General features: G+C 52.9%; 1 long non-coding RNA gene across 1 annotated transcript; it reads left to right on the forward strand.

The window, feature by feature from the left end:
* Window positions 1-680: 680 nt before the first annotated feature.
* Window positions 681-11,520, forward strand: LOC144314840 (uncharacterized). The gene is made up of 3 exons (XR_013380701.1): window positions 681-3,766; window positions 5,802-6,605; window positions 9,712-11,520. It is a non-coding gene; the product is annotated as an uncharacterized LOC144314840 (long non-coding RNA).
* The last annotated feature ends 10,943 nt before the right edge of the window (window positions 11,521-22,463 follow it).

The raw sequence follows: 22,463 nt of genomic DNA on the forward strand, positions 1-22,463 counted from the left end.
GCATTCTCTGCCACACTCACCCCAAGTTAAGGAAACTGAGTCCTCGGAAGGCCTGGGAGCAAAGCCAGTGCCTGGCTGACTTAGCGCCCGCATTCCTTCACAGTGTGAATGTCAACTACCTAAATAGCTTCGGTTATTTGGCTAAATTAATCCTCCGAGGAGCTGCATAAATATAACTGGGAAGGCGCGCGCACACACACACACACACACACACACACGGATGCATATATATTTAACACGGGTGCATCACTGCGTGCTGATAAACAGCCTGATGACAAGCAAAGGGAAGATATAAATACAAAAAATTATAACCAGGGTCTGCATGCAGGGTGGTGACAGCATGAGAGCACACGAGGGCTCCTCCGGGTTGGGCTACGGGACCTCAGAGAAGGGTCCACACAGGAGAGAAAAGGCAAAGCTGTCCCAGGCACGTACCCCCGGGGCCCGGCACATCCACACTCTGGACTCTGAACTGGTGGGCCTGGCCCCGACCCTGACTTTGGGCAAGCCACACCACCTCTTCAAGCCTCAGTTTCTTCATCCATTAAATGGGGATAACAACACAAAGCTGAAAAATGCAAAGGTTTGCAAAGATGCATAAGGCACCTAGCCTTTGTAGAGTAAATTGGTGAGAGAATGTCAATAGCGTGGCCTCCTGAGGTTACGTGGAGGCTGGATGGGAGGGATGGGAAGCTCAAGGCTTAGACCCTCTTCCCATGCATCTCTTCACTCCCCCCAGCCAGGAGCAAAGGGAACCAATGAGCGGGATCGCTGAGGGAAAGAGCCCTGTCCCAAACAGGAATTCACAGCAGCTAGTGACCAACCCTTCTCTCCGCTAGTCTTGGACTGACCACCTTATATACCTCGTCCTATTTAATCCTTCCAACCACTATGTGACGATGTCACCATATTTTCTCCCATTTTCAAGATGAGCCTTTCTAAGTCCCCAGGAGGTGATGTGACTTGCCCAAGGCCACTCAGATAACATTATAGGTAGGACCATGTCTCTCAAAAATGCACACATTGAAGTTCTAACTCCTGGTACCTGGGAGTGTGACCTTCTTTGGACATCAGGTCATTGCACATACAATTAGTTAGGATGAGTTTGGACTCATCCCCTACTCCATTACGTCTGGTGTCCTCATAAAAGTAGAGGGATGCCCGGGTGGCTCAGTGGTTGAGCATCTGGCTTTGGCTCAGGTCATGATCCCGGGGTCCTGGGATCGAGTCCCACATCGGGTTCCCCATGGGGAGCCTGCATCTCCCTCTGCCTGTGTCTCTGCCTCTCTCTGTGTGTCTCTCATGGATAAACCTTTAAAAAAATTAAAAATGAACAGGGGAAATTTGGACAAAGACGCTCACACAAAGAGAGAACTGTGTGAAGATGAAGGCAGGGATCCGTTTGATGCATCTACAGGCTAAGGAATGGCAAATGTAACCAGCAAACCCCAAAAAGTAGGAGAGAGGCCTGGAACAGCTTCTCCCTCCAGCCTCTCGGAAGGGACCAGTGCCTGGACCTTGGACCTCTGGCCTCCAAGACCGTGAGACAGCAAATGTCTGTTGCTGAAGCCCTACAGCTGCTGGTGCTTTGTTATGGCAGCTCCTCCAGCAGAGCGAGGACTTGAACCCAGGCCCCTCTGAGTTCAGAGCCCGCCCCCACTCGGTGCGCTGAGACACGCCTTCGCCCAGACCCAGCCCGCCTGGCCCAGGGGTTGGGGAGATGGTTTGCTGAGCCAATGCTTGGAGGAAGCAGGCCATAGGAGGAAGGGGGCTGCCGCCAGATAGAGCTCTCCAGACACGAGTCCGGGCTCTGGCCAGGCTTCCGTGTGAGGGAGCAAAGTAGACCCAGGTGGGATCTGGGGAGGAAGGGGAGCAGGAGAGTCTGTGCCAAAGGAAAAAAGCCATCAATCTCCCAGTAGGGGGGTCAGCTCCCAGAGGAAGGGCCCCTGGCACCTGACACCACCCCCGTGGCAGCTGCCCGAGCTGGGCTGGGTGGATTGGGTGCAGGAGACCAGAGGGACCAGGAGCTGAGCTGCCCGCAGGTTGCCATGGTAACGTGATCCTCCTGTGCGAGCCAGAGGAGGCTGAGGTCTGAGGGGATGCGGCGAGGGCCAGGGTGCGTGTGGAGGGGGCCGGGGTGGGGAAGGCCAGTGCCCCCCGGGAGACGAGGGTGTACCAGACGCTGCGCCAGGTGCTCCCCTTAACTTCTCTTGTCTGGAGCCCCACGGCAGCCCTTGGGTGGCGACATTTCATCTCTCTTTTACAGATTTGGAGACTGAGACCAAGAGGAGGGGAGAGCTTTGAGAAAGAGCCAGAACTGGAATTTGCATTCTCTGTGTCCAGAGTCCCTGCTTCTCCTTTCCTTTTTACCAGGCTGCATTCGGGACGCAGCAAGGGTTTACCCTGAGGGCCAGGAAAGGAACCCCGGAGCTTCCAGCCTGGTTTCGGGGTGATGGGGGCTTGGGAGTCAGCCCACCCCTCTTCCGCATGGTGGAGCAAACCCCAAAGATTACCTATGGCTCCCAAGGCTGCTGGCTAGCACCCTGGACCACCTCCAGCAGCCAGATTAGTCAGACAGGTGAGGCTAAAGAAACAAAGCGCCTGACATCATGCACAGGCCAGGCCGGGGCTATGCCGGATGCCAGGGGAAACCAGCGGTTACTTGGGAGTGGGCTTCTCTGGAGTCAGATCATCCTGCCCACTCGACTTTCTGCAGATTGTGCAGCAATGAGGGGGCTGGAAGCTGGGCTCCAGCCCCAGGTCTGGGGTCAGGTCTCTGACAAACATCGTATATGAAGGTCCTGCCCTGTGGATGAGGGTAGTGAGGCTCGGTTAGCTTGCTCAGGGAGGCAATGACCCAGCCCCACTGTACCATGAGGGGAGGCGTGAATTCTGTGAACCCCTCCCAGCTCCGATGTTCTGTCTGCAACAACCGAGCGGCCGAAGTGGACCAGCAGGATCAGCCTAGCTCCTGTGGCTTCCAGAAGCCAAATTGGGAGCTATGGATAGAAGTTACAGCATTGCCCACTGGGCGCTCCATGGAAGCAAAACTAGGTGCACTTCGGACTTCTCAGGAGAGAGCCAGCCCTTCAGCTAGTGAGTCCCCTGACTGGGGAGGCATCTAAGTGAAGCTGGAAGAGATGTGTCCTGCCCGTCATTTCCAGCTCTGAGCCCGAGCAGCAGGAAGCCTTGTCATTCTCTGATGTGCATTTTCTTCCGAAATATGATCAGATCTGGAGACAGAGGCAGGGAGACGTCAACAGAGTCACAGAATTCCAGCAGCGCTCATTTGTAGCCCCTACCCTAAGACCCTGTGCCTCCCGGAGCCCATCAGATGCAACAAGGTGGCCTGTACCTCCCCGCAGAGAAGCCCCTGCCCACATCATGTTGGCCTTCAGGTCAGTTCATATGGTCTCTGAGGCACACTCTCCTCCCCTTTACGATGGGGTCATAACAGCACCTGCTTCATATGGTTACCATAACAATCCTTACAGAGCTTTCAGGAAATATCACCCACAAGTGTGATGATCTCTTTATTCCTGGACAAAATGGAATCACCAGGACAACCACCAAAATCCAAAGTCCCTGGGAGGGGCCACTGCTGCCAGCTGGCTCGGAGGCAGATATACCACCTCCAGGTCCAAATGCTCTCGGCCTCAAAGAGCGGAACAAATCCCACGGGGGTATTGATTGAAACCATTACGGATTCGTGGAGACAACACGCCGGCCGGGAATGAAGTCAGCTGCCGCCGCCTATTTCCATAAGGTAATAATAACGTGCACCTTTGCTTTATGAAGTAGAATTTGTTATGGCCGATGAGCCATAAAAATTGCCGGGTGGGGAAAAAAAAAGAAAGGAAAAAAAACTATAAATAAATTTGTAATTTTAACAGGGATTACCATGTAATTGAGAAGGGAAGACTGCTAATGGCAGAGGCAAAGGCCAACTCAGCCCCCATAGTCTTGGCTCCTTGGCAAAGCTGAGATGCTGAGATGCTGAAGCAGAATTGTTCTTGAGAGGCTCTGGAAGGAAAAATTAAGCAGTACAAAGCCCAGGGAGCAGACCCAAGGAGAAGTGGCAGAGAATTCATCTGGTAACTGTTTAGTGAGTGCTGACTACATGCACCTGACACGAGAGTGAGGACACAATAGGAGCTACCCCCATTGGCCATCGATGGGCACCATGATGGATTTAAACAATAGAGTGATGGGGCCAGTTTTTTTTTTTTTTTTGGTTTTTTGTTTGTTTGTTTGTTTCTGTTTTTTGCTTGAGGAGGCTCACTCTGGCTGTAATATGGGGAGTGGGTTGGAAGGGACAAGAGTGGGACTGGGAGATGTGTTAGGAGGGCACTGCCGTGACAAGTCTGAATGAGTGGTGGCCTGCGTTAATACATAATATTATTATGGGAGAAGAGAGCTCCTCCAGAGATCTTAAGAAGTGGAAGATAGAGGGGTTGGTCGTGATAATATAGAAGGAGTCCAGAATGATGGCCGGGGTTCAGGGTCGAGCGACCTGCATGTGATGGCACCATCGATATTGAGCTCAATCCTTGCCAGATCACATTTGAGAGACCTATGAGACATCCCAATGGAGACATCCAGGGGACAGCTACGATGATCTGAGCCAGAATGGGGGTTGGAAAGCTGCCAAGAGAAAAAAATGATCCTTGAAGCTGGGGACAGGAGGTGGGTGGGTGAGAGAGCCCAGGAAGAGTGGAAGGAAGAAGAGACCTAAGTGGAGGGAATATTGATATTCAAGGAGTGAGCAGAAGAAAGGGGCCAACAGAAGGGGTTGAGTTTGAGTCAAGGGACTTCCACCTAGTGCCTTCAGACCTTGGACGGATAGGCTGACATTTCTTGAACCTCAGGTTCCTGTTCTGTAAAATGAGAGGATAAAACACTACCCTTTAGGATACTTGTAGCAACTCAATGAGAAGGGCTAAGGGAACTTGCCTGGTGTATTATATAGATGCCCAACGTCCAGCATGGTTACCTCCAACACACTGAGCTACCTGGCCGAGGACAGTGGGATCTTTAAAAGTAGCCCAAAGAGAAATCACCTCTAAGATGGGCAGAGGGTGGAGAGTGCCATAGCGAGAGTGGGATGCTGGGACGCGGCTCTGCGTAGTTGCGGAGGCTCCCTAGAAGAGGTGAGTTTCTGGTAGTTTCCAGGGATGATGGGGAGTGCTGAAAGTGCGAAGAGGAGGTGACTGTTCCCAGGTGAGCCTGAGATTCCCGGGAAGCAGACATGTAGAGAGGAGGGTGCTCTGGTTGGGCCAGGAATTCAACTGCAGGAGAATGTGCTGGTGAGCTGAAAGGAAAGTGTACACCCGGGTGGCCCCAAGACAGTGGACAGTGTCCACCCCACAGCATCTCAAGTCCGTGTGGGAGCGAGACAGAAGATTCCTGCCTCCGGGGAACTCACTCTGGTAGAAGGCTACATTTTTCATTCCTTGTTTATACTTTGAGAGTTATAAAATTTCACGTCCCCCCCTCCCCGAGCCCCTGATGCCTATAAACAAACATCCCGACGTACAAAGATAAATGAAAATCCTAAGTCCCCAAGCCTCAGGATCTGAACGAAGAAGAAGAGGGAGGGCAGGGGCTGGGAGGAGGCGGACTTCGATGAAATCGAGACCATGCCAGCCCCGTTCTCTGGTCATGATCAATATGTTCTCCAAAGTGCCTTTTAAATTACTGTCGGAGGCAATGTGCCATATTTATGTATATACATGCTTAGAGGTGACACGGGGGAGAAATGCAATTTCTATTATGAAATCATAATGTGCATTTATCTTCAGGAATAACACATCGAAATGTTGGAGTGAGAAAAGTTGAAAAGCAATCTGTCTATAAATAAAGACCGCAGACATCCTGACATTTTACGATGTGGGGATTTCAGCGAGAACTTCTCCTTTGGACACATCGCCCAAGGGATCATGTTCAAACTCCAATTTCCTGGAAGACAGCATTTGGAAGTCCAGAAGCCTCCTTGCTGGTGTCCAAAGCAAAGGAAGTAGACTTTACTTCTTTGACAGAGATGAGGATGGGGTTGGGCCAGGGCCGGGGGATATGTGCCAATTCACGATAAATTTAGTTCTTACTCTGGCAGGAGGATGCAGGGCGGGCGGAGGGAGGGATGCTCGGAATAAGGAGCACGTAGATCTCTGCAGCCGTGTACTGTGGGACACGTGTCCTCTCTTCTCTCAGGGCAGAGCCAAGGGGTGTGCGAATCCAGGCAGATTCGGAGGAGGTCAGGTCTCTCAGGGACACCCACCCCCTGACGTCTTGCCTTGCACTGGCCCCGTGACCTCTAGACCGCGTCCTTGGCTAGTGGCTACAGAGTCTACAGGTCACTGTGGTCTGGACCCTCTAGATTCACAGCCAGCAAGGGCAACAGGCACACGTAAATGCTGAGGAGGTGGGGGTGCCAGGGGACAGGGGTGGGATTCTGTGTCCCAGGTCTCTGTCCCCTGTGTGGCAAGACCGGAATGCAGCTCATGCTGAGTTCCCTGTCACCCATTCATTCATTTCTTCACTTGTCTGCTTCCTTGCTCTGGCTCCGCAACCTTCCAAGTGCTGCTGCCTGATGCTGGGGCTGCAAGGTGAGTACGACACCCTCCCTGCCCGCAGGGACCTCACAAGTACTCCAGACAGATGTGTAATTGGCAATTACCGGGAAGAGGGAGACGGTAAAGGTGCTATGCAGGCCAGAAGGGGAGGGCGCACGTCTAACTCAGCCTAGAGAATCAAACAAAGCTTCCCAAGGAACCATCTGGAAGGATGAGCAAAAAAAAAGCCAAGTGGGAAAAGAGAGACGATTCCAGGCAGAGAGGATGGCAGGTTGGAAGGTCCTAAAATGCAAATGGGTTCTGGCTAAATGCAAGGCATTCTTGGGGCTGGGGAAATTAAGTCAATATTTACTCTGTGTCGGAGGTGGGTTGGGGGTTGTAGCAGGCTCCGAACCAACCAACGACGTGTGCACGTGCTCACGAACGTTGTGGCAAGTGTGCGCGCAAAGCTCTCGTTTATGCAGCGGCCGGACTCGAACCCAGGTCTGTCCTGCCCTCAGAGGTCATGATGACCCCATCAAAGTGGGCCTCGGTCCGTGCCGAGCTAGAGAGGGGACACAGGATCCTGAGAAAATCGGGAACGGGTCCCGTGCGGGGCAGCCTGGCTTCTTCGGAGGGACATGGGTTTCAGAGGGAGACCAGCACGCTGCCCTTTGGCTGGTGAGCCGGGGCCAATCCGAGAGTCTGCATTTTCCCCTTCTGCGCAGTGAGGCTGGTGAAGCCATCCCGTCCCTGAGGGCTGCTGGGGGCTGGGGGTGAGGGGATGTCGTCATCAAGCAGGTGTCGGGGAGAGAGGGGGCTCGGGGGACTTATTGACGATCAGCGGTGTGATTGTTACACTACTATGGGCTGCAGCTCCTAAGGAGGGGAGGCGGTGACAGGACTGGGGCCCCGGCCCCTCTCTGGGCTCCAATCATCCCATCTGCCAAGTCTGAGGTGGCATTTGCTGGCCCTGGAGCCCTACCCTCTTGTCCCTGTCCCCTATGCGCCCCTGAGGAGCCCCAACCACCCTTCCTGGGAGCCCGGCTGCCGGCGAGGCCACCTGGGGCTCCAGCGCTCTCCTCTCCCTCCTGATCCCCTGGCCTCAATCAAGTGCAGCAGCGCTGGAGCCAATTATCTCTGGGGTGTCCAGGGGACCCTCTGAAGAGGAGGCAGGGCCCCTGGACAAGCTCTGGCACCTTAACCCTCTCCAGGCCAGGCAGGCTTGGCAGCCCCTGGCCTCCTCGCAAATCGTACTGGGGGTGCTGTCTTCATCACGCCGCAGGCCCTGCACCCAGTTCACAGATGGGGAAACGAAGGCCCAGCAAAGGGGAGGCAGCCGGAGCCCCACAATGGAACCAGACAGGTGCCCTGCCCCTTCGTGGGCCGGGACAGTGGCTGCAGCGCTCAGAGCCAGTCGGCCGAGGCCTGGTCGCGTCTGCTGAGGTTTGCACCCGCCGTTCACGGAGGCGCGTAGTAATTATTCAACGCACAGACGCCTGTGTCCGCAGTTACCTGTATTGTTACAGCTGTTTCTGTTCTTGCAAGAAATCAGCCACCTCCTCTGGAGACTCCAGTTTCTGGCGCCTGGAAGTCACTTCGCTCCCCAGGGCTGGAAGGAGGCAGTGAGGATTGGAAGGGAGGCTGCGGGCAGAAGGGAGGCTGGGCGGCAGCAAACATTCCCTGCGCGCTGGGCACGCATGCGAGTGGTTCACATTTGTTAACTCCTGGAGTCCTCCCAACAGCCCTGTGAGTAGGTGCTATTATCCGGTTTTACAGGCTGTGAGATGGAGGCTTCTGGAAGCTTGCTCTCCTGCACACACACACACACACACACACACACACACACACACACACCCGCCCCAGCATTCTTGAGCAGAATTGATGGCAACAGGTTTGGGCTTCCTTGCATTGCTTTAGTGCCTGTGCCGGAGGCGAGAGTGACGAGGTGACCTGAGGAGCGGGAGCCACGTGCTCCGCCCGAGAGGTTCCCGTGGCAGGGAGCTCACTCCCGGAGGCCCAGTCACTCAAAACACGCTCCTCCGGAATCCCTGGCCCTGGGTGGGAGATGAAGGAGCAGGGCGTCTCTCCCTTCCTCCTGTTCTGGGGGAGACAGAGGAGGATGAGCCGGGTGGGGACAGGGAGGGTTTCTTACAGAACTCACTTCCTGCAGGGGTGGCTGATGGGTGTGGGAAGGGCTGAGGGAGACCAGAGCAGCCCCTGCTCCTGGAAGGATGGTGGGCTGGGATCAGAGTGAGGCCTCCCCAAGGGATGAGGCTGGGGCAGGCCTCAGGGCAGGGTGTGGCTCCCGGATGGGGCCACCAGGGAGTCTGGGGAGAGGCCGGTGCATGTCGTCTCCAATGGGGAAGATGCAGAGTGGGCACTGACGGCCCATAGGACAATAGTCCCCCGAACCTGGAGTGAGAGCGTGAAGGAGATTGTCAGCACCACAGAGGGATGGAGAGGTTGGAACCTGGCAGATAAAAGCCAGGGAAGGGGCAGGGAGGGGAGGAGAGAGGCTCAGGAGGAGATAGCCTGGGACTGGAGAGGCCTGTGGGGAGGGTCAGATGGGGGGAGGAAGGTGTGAGTTGTCAGGGCTGGGAGGCTGGGAGCCGAGCAGAGCTGCTTGGTCTGCGGTGGGGTGGGTGCTGCCGACGGGCGAAGGTGGTCTCTGCCGGTACTGAGCTGTCCTCACCCCCCTGTGGGATCCTGGCCCCTCGGCTTGGGAGCCTCACTTCACCAGGACCCTGAGGCCCCACAGCTCCCACTGTCAGGCCCCGAGCATGCAGCGGCTCCTTACACCTGTGCATCATCTCCTGCCAGCCCCCAGGCAAGGTCGGAATGGTCAGCCTCAGTGAAATGATGACAATCAGAGACTCGAGGATGTGCAGGCACCCACCTAGGAGTCCACAGCTGCATCTCCCTCCCCGACCTCAGGGTTTCTTGTTGGGAAGGGGCAGGGAGGTCCCCCCTTGTAAATATTGACTTAATGTCCCCAGCCCCAAGAATGCCTTGCATTTAGCCAGAACCCATTTGCATTTTAGGGCCTTCCAACTGGGGCCTTAGAGTAGCAAAGTAGGGAGGGTCCTACCGGGGGCAGCCAGCCTGTGTTCTGATGGCGAGCTCCTACTCCCTCTGACCTCAGTTTCTTCATCTATAGGATGGGGATCTTAACCCTAGAAACCTTGAGACAGTGGCAGCTCCAGCGAAGGGGTGGAATGAGTGGACTTCTAGAAGCTACCTCAGTGCTACCATCATCACCATCAGAAGCATCACCATTCTTCAACACCTGCAGCCCCCATCCCAGCCACGTGTACCTGCTCTCCCCACTTGGACCCTTAGTCCACAAGGATCCCCGAGTTTGGTGCCTTTGGGAGGGGACTGAGTTCACGGCAGCTCCGTTTCCTCTTCCTTGTGTCCCAGAGGCTGTTATTGCTCTTACTGCACAGATTCTTTCTTTTCTCCCTCTTTTTTTTTTTCATTTTTTTATGGGGATTACTTTATGACCAGGGATTTTGCTTTTTGCAGCAGCAGACTTAGAGCCAGCCGGGCCTTGCGTTTATGAGGGCTTTCAGGAAGGTTTATGAGGCTGCAGCCCAGACCCTTCCTTCTGGCTCCTGCCAGTCCAAGGTAGTGGGATGTGGGGGGCAGGTGGAGCTGGAAAAGCTGTTTGTGGGTTTCATCCTCCTCTTCCTTGGGTCCCAGGCTGCTCCCAGGGCAGGGACCCCTCGTGACTTGCCTGGAAAAAGGAAACCAAGAGCAATGGGGGATCTCCAATGAACATGTGGTCTCAGGTGTTTCCCTCCTCCCTCTGGGACTCGGTTTCTTCAACTGTAAAATGGAGGTGTTGGGAATATCTACCTCAAAGGTGGTTGTAAGGATCGTGCTCCCAGCGAATCCAGCAGGTAGTACATGAGGCGGATGTGAGTCCTGCTACTCTTCCCTTCTCCCTGGGAAAGATGAGCAAGCGACCAGCCTCCCTTCGCACTTGCAACTTTGTATGATTCCATAACCATAACAACCAGCATTTCCTGAATATTCGGTCCAGAGCCAGATACTGTGCCAATCCCTCAACATCCTTCATTGTACCTACCCTCACAATAATTTTGTGAGGTCGGTGTGATCATTGCCCCATTTACAGATGAAGAAACTGAGGCTCAGAGAGATTCTGGTCCCCCACCCGCAGGTCACCCCACATGGATCAGCACCCAGCAAGTCTGACCCCAGAAGCCACATCTTGGGATTCGAGCCCCAATCTAGGAACTGTGTCAAGAGACAGGAGGGAGAGTCAGGACACCCAGTCTGAAGGGGGGGGTCGTCCCTGTTTATAGCAAGGAGTTCCTGGACCCCAGAGGAACACTCGCTCCAAGGACTCCTTTCCAGGAAACAGAGGGCACTGGACCGGATCTCAAAGGACGACCACTTGAGGAAGGGCGCCCGGAGCCTGGGGGATGCTCATGGCTTTTTGACCAAAGACAATGCACCAACAGTGGGCTTACCCCAAGGCAGGCCCACTTCGGTATAGACCATAGGATGGACTTCCAGGTAAACTGAGGAGTAGAAGGAACATAAAACAAAGTCGCTGCTAAGTGTCCTCCTCCTGGAATTTTCTAAGGACAAGGATGGTTTTCAGGGGTGACCCGGGTGGACACAGTGGGCTGGAAGAGATGCCTGCAGAGCCCATTCTCCCTGGGCCAAGAAGAGAGCCTCCCCCCAACCCCCACTGCCTAATAGCCGCGAGACAGCGGTGTCCCCGGCTCCGGGATCTCCTCCTCCGCACCTGCCCCGTGGCCCCTCACTCCCCTCCTCGCCCCCTGGGCTCTGGAACAGCTACTTAATGGGCGGTGATGCAGCGCGGATGGCGCACAGTCTTGTCTGCCAGCAGGACGGCTCCGGGAGCGGGATGTAGCAATGCGGCTTGTGTATCCTGCTAAGAGATATTTAATAAATATGCAAATTGCTGCCTCTACCTCCTCAGGCAGGTAAGGAGCGGGGAGAGGCTGGAGTTAAGTATTAAATCTCTGCACAGCGTGGAACGCTCAGCACAGAGGCAGGGACTGGAGCTGAACTTCCTGGGAAGACTTCCATCTGGCATCTTAGAGCCCCTGCTTGGAGGATGGAAGAGAGCAGGAGAGGCAGGGGACTTAAGGGTGGGATCTGGAAAAAAGGAGTACAAAAAGCTCTTTTACTTAAGAAGGTTGAGCATGATATCAGGAGATGGAAGGACGATTCATTCATCCAGGCAACCATCACCCTACCAGCCGTCCAGCCTCCCATTCCCTGTGGATCCATCTAGCTGTTCACCACCTACCCATACACACTGAACTCACCCTGCCGACCATCCGTCCACCCATCCAACCTTCATCCATCCATTCATTCATCCCTTCACTGACTTACTTACTCTCCACATCCAAACACCCAACCGTCCACCACTGTTCCATCCATTCATCTGTACGTCTACTAACTCATCCATAAACCCACCACCCATCTATCCACTCACTTAACTATTTAAAAACCACCATACCACCATGTGCCTATCAATATCTATCCACCTTCTTTCCTTTCCATCAACCGTCCACTCACCCACCCATCCTCCATCCATCCCTCCTCCACCCATCTCACCTACCCATCTATCTTCCACTGCTTACATGCAAGACTCTATTCTTGGCACTGAGAACGCAGAGACAATTGGACAAGTTCCCACCCCTTGAGGAGTCTATGTAAAGCACAATGTGATCAGGGACACGATGCCTTCTCTTGGTTTAGGGGCAGGTCTCATTTACGATCTTCCTTCTCGGACAATCAAGAAACACCTGCATGGAATGATATGGGATGATGTGGATTGGTTACTCACCTGTTCCCAGCCCAAAATTAGCTCCGTTTATAGCACATGTGTTTATTGAGCCCTGGAAATAGAGAGATGAGCCAGTCGCGTGCGATCTCTGCCCCCAAGATGTTCTTGGGCTAGTGGGTGGAGAGAGATGTAGGAAGAATAAATTACATGTAATAATAGAGGACCACAAGGCCCTGGGGCAGCAAAGTGGAGAGGGTGACCGTCCTAGGGTATCCGGGGATGGGTATGAGTTCAGTGGGGAGGTTTCCAACTTAGCCTTGACCCACGTGGAGCATACACACCTCACCTGGCATTTAGGTCATGGCTCACAGGTGTCTGTCTTTACATCCTGGGATCCAGGTCTGGCTGTATCTTGGGCTAAGTCTGAGCTGCTGACCTATAAAGGAGAGGCCAGGCTGTCCGCCCCTCTTGAGCGCTGCCTACCATACCCTTGCTTTATTCATTAACTTTGCAAATCAGTGAGAGGCCACCAAGGGGCTTGGAAAGAGGACTCTTTCATTCCACTCCAGGCTCTGCTCTTTACTACAGATGAGCTCTGGGAGCCTCTGTTTCCTCCTCTTCTAGATGAGGGCAGTGATGCCTCCCTTGAGAGGGGTGCGGCTGTGTGTTGGAACAGCCCTGTGTGGGGAAAACGCTCAGGGAGCTCCGTCCTGCAGAGTGGGCTCTCAGGCAGTGCTGGTGGGTAGCTGGGCTCTGTGGGGCAGGGGCCGGTCCCTGTGCCCCTCTGTAGACAATCTGCACTATCCTCTCCTTCCCTCTGACTGCCTCCACTTGAGACAGCAACCCCTCTCCTGATAGAGGCTCAGAGGGCCCCCCTTCATTCACTATTCGATTCACCAATTTGCATGCCAGTGTCAGGACAGTCATCTTTGCCCGGTGACCAGTAGACTATCTCCTTCCAATCCCCTCACCCAGTGCACAAGGCACTGAAATTTCCTGCAAGCGCCTTCCCTCCCTGAAGCATTCCCCTTTCCTCCCTCCTCCTTTGCAAGCTGAAATGGAATAATATATATATTTTTTTGCCACCGTCTGCTATAGACGGTGCCTCCCAGAGAACCATGGGTAATCTCAGATGCAAATGTCCTATGCAAATCCAGCTGCCTGTTAAAATTAGGAGGAAGCCCAAGGCAGATGCGGTTTCGGGCTGTAACTGGAATCTCCGCAGAGCCTTGATGGAAACGTGCGAGCAACGCTGGCAGCTTTCAGGATGGAGCTCCCAGCCCCATCCCAGGTCCTGAGGCTCGGGCGCCCTGGGGGCGGGTTTTGGCAAAGCGAGTGTGGACCACTTACCTGGAAGATGTGGCGCCCTTTTCAAGCTTTTATTCCCACCCAGTAGTTATCCACCAGAAATGACTTTGTTTCCCCCCGGGGGATATCTGGCGATGTCTGGAGACATCGTGGCTGTCACCACTCAGCAGGTGCTACTGGCAGCTGGCTGGAGAGGCCAGATGCTGGCAGACATCCTCTACACAGTGCACAGGACGGCCCCGTAGCGAAACGTCCATGGGGCCGAGGCTGAGAAATCGTGTCCAGGTCTATCCTAGCCCCACGGGGACCATGGATGGCAGGGGAGGAGGAAGGTTGGCTGGCCGGTCACTTGCTACCTTTACCTTGAAGGGACAGTTAGGAAGGCCCCCCACCCCCACTCCTCAGCTCATGCCTGGTACCACCGTCTCTTTCACGGCCTCAATCCTGTCTTTTATTTTCTCCTTTATCCCCTGATCCTTTTCCCTCTAATCTATGTCCTGAGATACGGATGCTTCCTGCAGAATATATGGTGCTGTTTATTGTGTGAATGTGTTTTAATTTACATAAATTGTAGTGGCTATAGATCTCATTCTGCTGCTTAATTTTTTTCACTTAACTCTGTGTTTTTAAGATCTGCCCGTGTCGCTGTGCATAAATCTCGTTCGATGCCTCCGATGGTCGCAGAGGCTTCCAGAAGGACCTAGAGGTGTTCACCCAGACTGCTCCGCCTTGGGACCTGAGGGGGTGGGTGTCCCTGGGTCTCCTAGGAGTGGGATGATGGGGTCATGGTGGGTGGTACTTTGTTTCCTTAAACATTGCCAGATTTCTTCCAGAACATGGCGCTCCCCACGTTGTCGTCAACACACGGCGTTATCCAATTTTCTCATTTTTTCCCCCCAATCTGATTAGTATAAAGTGGTATGATAGTGTTGCTTTAATTGGGGGAAGGAAAATGGAATCTTAAAAACTGAAGAATAAGTGACAAGCAATATCCTATTAGTTTCTGGTGTACATCGTAGTGATTTAATATTTTTATACATTACGAAATGATCGCCACAATAAGTGTAGTTACCATCTGTCACCGTAGAAAAGTTATGACAGTATTATCGACCATATTCCCTGTACTGTACATGACATCCCCAGAACTCATTTACAGTTTGTACCTCTTAATCCCCTTCACTGATTTCACCCATCCTCCCCCAGCTCATCCCTCTGCTAACTAACGATTTGTTTCCTGTGTCTGTGACGCTGTTTTATTTCATTTGTTTTGTTTTTAAGATTCCACATATATGAGAAATCATACAGTATTTGTCTTTCTCTGTCTGGCTTACTTCGCTCCGCATAATACCTTCTAGGTCCATCCATGTCATTGCAAATGGTAAGATCTCATTTTTTTTTATAGCTGAGTCATATTCCATTATAGATTTATGTAGCTAGATAGAGACTTATAGATAGATGAGATAGATACGTGATTGATAGATGATAGATCTCACATCTTCTTTATACCTTCATCTGTCAACGGACACTCAGTTTGCTTTCCTATCTTGACTATTGTAAGCGATGACACAATGAACACGGGGGTGCGTGTATCTCTTGAAACTGGTGTTTTCATTTTCTTCAAATACCCAGAATTGCTGAATTGTACGGTAGTCCCCTTTTGGGTTTTTTGAAGATCCTCCATACTGTTTTCCACGGTGGCTGCGCCAATGTGCATTCCCACCAACCGTGCGTGAGGGACCCCTTTTCTCCACATCCTTGCCAACACTTGTTCTTTTTTGTCTTTTTGGTACTAGCCAGTCGAGCAGGTGTGAGGTCCTATCTCATCGTGGTTTTGATTTGCATCTCCCTGATGATGAGTGATGCTGAGCATCTTTTCATGTTGGCCCATCCGTATGTATGTCTTCTTTGGGAAAATGTTTACCCAAGTCCTCTGCCCGTTTTTTAATCTAGTTGTTTGGGGTTTTTTTGATATTAAGTTGTATAAGTTCTTTGTATATTTGGTGCATTAACCCATTATCAGATGTATGCTTTGCAAACCCCTTCCCTGATTCAATAGGTTGCCTTTTCATTTTGTTGATACTTTGACCCGGGCAACGGGAGAGCAAGTTCTCAGGCTTCTCGGAACCTCGGCCTCCCACCTACTGAGGAGATGACACACATGGGCCCAGCCAGAGCGTGCATTTAACAGATGTGGCATGAACATCGTGGCCAGGCTGTGTTAGATGCCGAGAGGAAAGATGTGGAAGGCAAGAGTCTTCCCTGGACAGGTGACGGGCACACAAACAGGCTTCTCTTGTAGGAAGCTATGTGTAAGGTGAGGACACGGTGGGGTGACAGGGTGGGAGCCTTGGGAATGGATGGGAAGGCGAGAGCTAAAGTGGAAGTGAGATGGGATCAGAGGGACCAGGGATGGCCAGAGAATTGAGAATGGATCCGGGGAGACCAAGCCTCCCGGGAGGCCTCATGGGAGGCAGCCACAGTGGGATAGGGGAGCAGAGCCACTTTTCTGGCCGAGAAGCCTCCTTCCAACAGAGGTTTAGGGGCTGGATTATAAAAGTGGTGGGTGGGGGATGACACTGAGGAGGACATCTCCTGGACCAGGGGCTTTCATGTTTATGTGGGGCCTCCTTCCCCCACTTCACCTGGCACTTCCCAGGGACAAAGCCTGGCTTTCCCCATCAGCCTGGGATCTCCTGGCAGGCAGAGCTTTTCTCCCCTCTTGGGCTTGCAGGCCGTCGTCCCAATGGGGCATCGTGGCACAAGTGCTCTGGCCGAGTGTCTGCACTTGGGGTGAGGTCCCCGACCCAGCAGCTTTGTAGGAAGGGGCTGATGGAGGCCAAGTTCAGCACCACCTCCGCCTCCCTCCACTCACGTACCTGCATCCCACAAGTACCTGTGAACATAGAAAACCTCATCGGTTCCCCATCCTGCCCCTTACCCGGGTACAGAGATACCCTCCGAGGCCTCGGGGTGCACAGGACATTCTTTTTCCCTCCCTATTTTGGGAGGGAACCCCCAATCTCCCAGGGTCTGAGGGATCAAATCCCTTTCAGAGAGCCTCCATGGGGGCCACCTCCCCTGGGGGGACCTGTGTACATCCCCTGCCACCCCCCTCACTTCAGCTGGGATGCAGACCTCCTCCCTCTGGCTTCCCTCCTCTCCTCTGTGTGGACTGTAGAGGTGCTGCCTTCCGCTCAGGTCTGCACCATCAGCCTGCTTATCAATCCAGAGCCCGAGGCCATCAGACTTCAAAGACTATATAAAATGTGTTTAGTGGTTGTGTGTTTCTTTTTAATATCAGCAAACTGTATTTTCAGGGAGAAAGGGCCAGAGCCAATGGAGAGAAATAAAGGAAAGAACCACCCAGGAGAAAGATTGCAGCTGTCAGGCCATGGAGGGAGGGGTGACCTCCTTCCCAGAAGGGCTTGGTCGGCTTTGAAGCAAACCCGGGTGCACTGGGTGGGCCGAGGGCGTGGGCCACTGGGGGCCCCTCTCCATTCCCAGGATGGAAGGAGGAGGGAAAAATGCAAGTTTCCAGCCTGTGCACATGAAGCCAAAATCCCCCTGTAGCTTCCTGTGGGCCCAGTGGTTAAGATCACAGGTCTGGAAGCAAAGGGCGACTGGCAGGGCTGGTGAATTCAGACTTCGGCTTCCTCGGCCTTAAACTGGGGCTGACAATGGCGCCGGGCCTCAGATTTTTCCAGAGGTCCGTGGACTGATAACTGGAAAGGATTTTGTGAGCGATAGGCCATTTTTGGAGAATGCCAGCTGAGCCTTGTTGGCATCACGGTGATTCTCCGGGGCAGGGGACAGCTGGCCAGAGGGGCCAGGCCCTGGGATGTCTCTAGGACAGGTGGGGAGTCAGGGGGCTGGGGGCTCGGAAGCAGGGTCCTGTGTCTTTGCCTCCATGTGGCTGCCTTCCCTACAAGAGCAGCCTTGGGAGGGGGTCCCCTGGCCATGGGGGCTGCAGGCTGGGGAAGGGGAGAGGAAGCGCAGGGAGGGGAGAGGAGGGTGAGCTATGTGGGAGATACACATCTCAGGACCTCTTCACCACCCTGCTGGCTGGCACTGTGGCTCCCTGTGTTCCAGGCGATGTAGCCCTCAGGGATGGTCCCCAGCATCCAGGGAGCTCCAGCCACCCCTACTCCGCCGGCTTTCCTGCAATTCCCCTTCTCTGCCTTCTTTCAAGTGCTTTTCAGCCTGGGGTTTTCCAAACCTCCAAGGCAGCCTGGGGGTGTCCAGCGATGTGGGGAGGCTGGTGGGAGGGAAGTGTTCCCCAAACAACCTGCAGGTGACGCCTGCTTGACACCCCTGCGCCCGGACTGTGAGTTATGGCCCGTTGCCCACTGCAGAGGCTCTGTCTCCGATAAGCCTCTTTATGAGCTCCTCCGTGACTAGGGAAAAGGTAATTGCATTTTTAGTGCCCTGAAAAGGCAAAGGAAGAGGTTTGCCCGGCTTCCATCTGTTTAGGGGTGAGGCTGGTCTCTGAGTATACACCAGCAGGGGGTCAGGACTGCTGACAGGTAACTGCACCTGGGGGAGGCGGCAAATGTGAGATGTAAAGGGGGACGTGGACCACTGTCCTCGCGGCGGGTTGAAGCGGCCGGGCCTGGACAGAGGCTGACGGCACGAGGCAGCGATGAGGCCTCCACTCTGATCTGGGCAGGGAGGTGGCAAAGGCTTTTGGGTCAGACACCAGGTTCAAGGTTCCTACCTTATCCCGTAGGTGATGAAAACCCACTGAAGGCCTGTGAGCTCTTAAATGTCATTGGGGGAAAAATAAGGAGAATTTAAGGCCTTCTAATCTAGAATGGTCTCAAGGATTGCCAGATTTAGCAAATAAAATACAGGAGGAATAATTTTTGTTTGTTTTTTTTTATCATATGTATGGCCCGTGTAATATTTTTTTTTAATTTTTATTTATTTATGATAGTCACAGAGAGAGAGAGAGAGAGGCAGAGACACAGGCAGAGGGAGAAGCAGGCTCCATGCACCGGGAGCCCGACGTGGGATTCGATCCCGGGTCTCCAGGATCGCGCCCTGGGCCAAAGGCAGGCGCTAAACCGCTGCGCCACCCAGGGATCCCCAGCCCGTGTAATATTTGACCGTGCAATATTCGGGACATACTTTTTCTTTTTTTTAGATTTTATTTACTTATTCATGAGAGACACACAGAGAGAGGCAGAGACACAAGCAGAGGGAGAAGCAGGCTCCCTGCAGGCAGCCCGATGCAGAACTCGATCCCAGGACCCCAGGATCACGTCCTGGGCCAAAGGCAGACGCTCAATCACTGAGCCACTCAGGCATCCCTGGGACATACTTATACTATAAAATTATTTGTTTTTTTTTTTAATCTGAAATTCAAATTGAACCGGATATCCTGTTGTTTGTCTGGCAACCCAAACTGGAAGGGAAAAGGAAGGCAAAACAAGAAGATTAGGAAATTCAGACTTGTTTTCTGATATGTTACTCGGTGCTTCGGCTTATTTAATTTTATTTTCTGGTATCTCATATTAACTATGATTTCGTCCCTCGAGTTATAGTTAAAACTATACAGAAACACACTCAAATCCTTTGCCTCACATACACATGCACGAGCCACGGACCCTGAAATTTATTCATTCAACAGATTGGTATTAAATGTATGCTGAACGCTTTGGTAGGCACTAGAAATGATCCAGAAATGACTTCAGGAAAATATCTAGAAATGTGTGTTGGTCTCTGTCTTTCCCCAATCTGGTTTCATCTGCCTATTTATCTTTGCAAAACACACACACATTTATTACGTGCGTGTGTGCATTTCTGTGTATGTATACAAATATGTCCACGTTGCATCGTGTAGAGCCTTAGGGATGGATGAGATAAAATATATTTCAACAAATAACAGTAAATAAGGATGAGGTGCCCAGTTCCAAATGACTGGGCACTGCTCTTCTAAACCAGCCAGGGCATCAACACCTATCAATTACTGGCCGCTTGTCACATCTCTGACCTTGGTTAATTTTCAGAGAGCCTGTGAACCAGACTCAGGGTTGTGTGACTCGCAAAAGGTCGAATAACTAAAAGCTGGGAAAGCCCATCCACACATGAGTCCTGTGTCTGGTACAAATGCACAGTGATAGACCGGTGGGTTAGGCCCATCTGACTCCCAAGGTCCTTCCCTTTCTGCTCTGTTACATAATCCCAGGTGGCCGTCCTCCTTTGGATAATCCCATCCTCATGCTTTATCTAGGTGAGGGTTGAATTGATACAATGACTCTGGCTTCTCAACTTGGACGACATGGGCTGATGTCGTCCCGCCCTGTGGGGGCTGTAGCTTTGTGCACCCCAGCGAGTATCTGAGGTAGGATTTGGAGGTGCAGCCGAGAGCAGAGGCTGGATCTGCAATGCAAAGCCTGATGCTTCTGGAGCCCGGCGCAAGAGAAATAAATCCAGGGGAGTGGATCATCCAGGTGAGGGCTTCCGGCCTCCCAGTTCTTGGGAGAGATGAGAGAGATGATCCATCTGGAGAGTTGAGTGGAGGACATCCCTGAACAGCCAATTAAACCGCTTTTAATGGTCTCGAAGAATATATGTTCAAGTTCCAAACCAATCTCAAGACTTAGTGAAGCAGAGATAACTGGGGCTTTGGCCGTGCAAGATAAACTAGCAAAATCTGAAATCCTGTTTTACATTAAGGCAAGTGAAAATCAACATGAATCCAGGTCCTTCTCTTATTGCTGTTTGATGCATGGTTACCCACAAGAAAATGCTCCAGCATCTAGGAGACGGCCCGGTACCGAGAAGATACTGAATGAATGAATGAGTGAATGAATGAATGAATGGCTTGCCCCGAGGCTCCAATTATTATAGTCAGAAAGGTAGAGCATAAACTGATCAGAAGATCCAATAAGGAAAGTGGGTATTTGGGATTAAAAAGAGAAATGTGGACTGTACACCGACCTACTCATTGGTTTGTAAAATGTAATATCAAGCAATTAATTTCGTAAATGCTTATTTAACTTGTGTCAACTGCGATTAGGTTACCAGGGAAGGCTTTTTCACATCGGTCCAGTCTGTGAGCTATTGGCCCTTGGGTCAGACGCCTGCCCCAAATCCAAACATCTGGGGCCCCCAGAATAGGCTACAGACACAGAAAGGTGTCAACGTTCCTCTAGAAGCAGCCCAGGATGGGACTCATCCCCCCTGCCCCTCCTCCCCCACCCAGGGAACTGAGGGTGACTTCCCTTAGGAGGACCTCGTGACCAGGCAGGGGCTTTGCTGCATCTCCCAGAGGCTTCCTAACCCCGCCTGCACCTTCCTCCTTTCTGTAGGGCTCTAGTGATGCCCTTCGTCCCCGTCCCCCTGCATTGTGAATCTGCCCAGGTGCTCCAGTCAGGCCGTCTCTGTTGAAATTCTGGCTCCACCGCCTCCTCGCAGTGTGGCCTCGCGCAGGCTATTGGATGTCTCTGAGCATCTGCTTTCTCCTTTGGGTGTCAATAGTCACCGCCTCCAAGAGCTGTGGAAGGGTTAGATGCACCGAGGCACGGAAATCGGTGCGGTCAGCACCTGGCACCCCCGAGATGCACCGATCCAAGGCTAGGCCCTCGGCCTGCGGATTTAGTGCCACAATAGACAGCCGTGAATCCTGCCCCGATCAGATGGCATCTAATACAAGCCAGCCCTGCCCTACGGAACCACACATGCTCCTGCTCCCTCCCCAGCGAGGCGTCACCCCCCCCACCCCATCACATTTGATCTCGCTCTAGCAAAACAAATTCAGTGCCCCCAAGGAGCCACGACTTCTCCCAGAGCTGATACCTCAGGGCTTCCAAGCACCTTAGAATTCCATCAAGAATTTTGGAAAGCCCACTGTGAATCCCCAGCCGCGATGGCCTCCTTGGTTGTAAATGATTGTGACCATATTTCAGAAGGTTCTGGCACGAAGAAACTGACCGATCAGCGACTGTGGCAGAGACGGGTTATTTGAAGCTACGTCAAGCTTTGCAGCCCGAGCTAAGCATCATCTGGAACCAACGGCAGATTTGGGGTGAAGCGGGGAGGGGTGCTTGGGAGTTCAGTGTTCACCCGAGCATGCTGCATCCTAGTTTTGGTACCACAGGTGAATTGCCTGATATTGAAGAACCTCACGTTCCTAATGTAAGGACAGTCGTACCTACAGGCCTGACTTACTTTGAGGATTAACTGACACCCAAAGACAGCAGTATGGGGTTTGGCACGTAACGGGATTTCCACCCTGCATCTTGTCCAGCTCATGCCCGCTTCCTTTCCTGCTGCCCGCACGAGCCCAGACTACAATTTCAGATTGCCTCGTGTGGCTGGTTTGATGCCCAGGGAGATGCTAATTGGAGGCGCCTTTGATGTATTCAGTAAGGAGGGTCTAACAAGGCCTCTCCTTGGCAGCATTTTGTGGGTGGCTGGTTCGAGCAACTGTCAGCGCTCCAAGAGCGCCCGCCGCCTCTCTCTCAGGATGCTCCCTAATTCAGTCACCATGAATTCACCTTGGACTTAACCAAGTTGGGTTCCCGTTTGGGAGGGGTCTGGTGCGTGCATTAGGGACACGGGCCCTGGAGGCAGACAGACCTTGGTCTTCCCAACAACAGCTATAAACACTCAGGCAAATCTCTACACCTCTCTGGGCTTTCTTTCCCACGTTTTCAGATTTTCCGAATCCCCTGGAGAGTTTTGGAAGAGTTTGTGCTACTTTGCAGCCACAACAACCTTCTTTCTTTTCTTCCAACCCATCCAACTACTTCCTACCTCAAGGCCTTTGCACTTGCTGTTCCTTCTGCCTGGAGCTCTCTTTCCTG

Source organism: Canis aureus, chromosome 5 (genome assembly GCF_053574225.1).
Source record: "Canis aureus isolate CA01 chromosome 5, VMU_Caureus_v.1.0, whole genome shotgun sequence".
Classification (NCBI taxonomy): domain Eukaryota; kingdom Metazoa; phylum Chordata; class Mammalia; order Carnivora; family Canidae; genus Canis; species Canis aureus.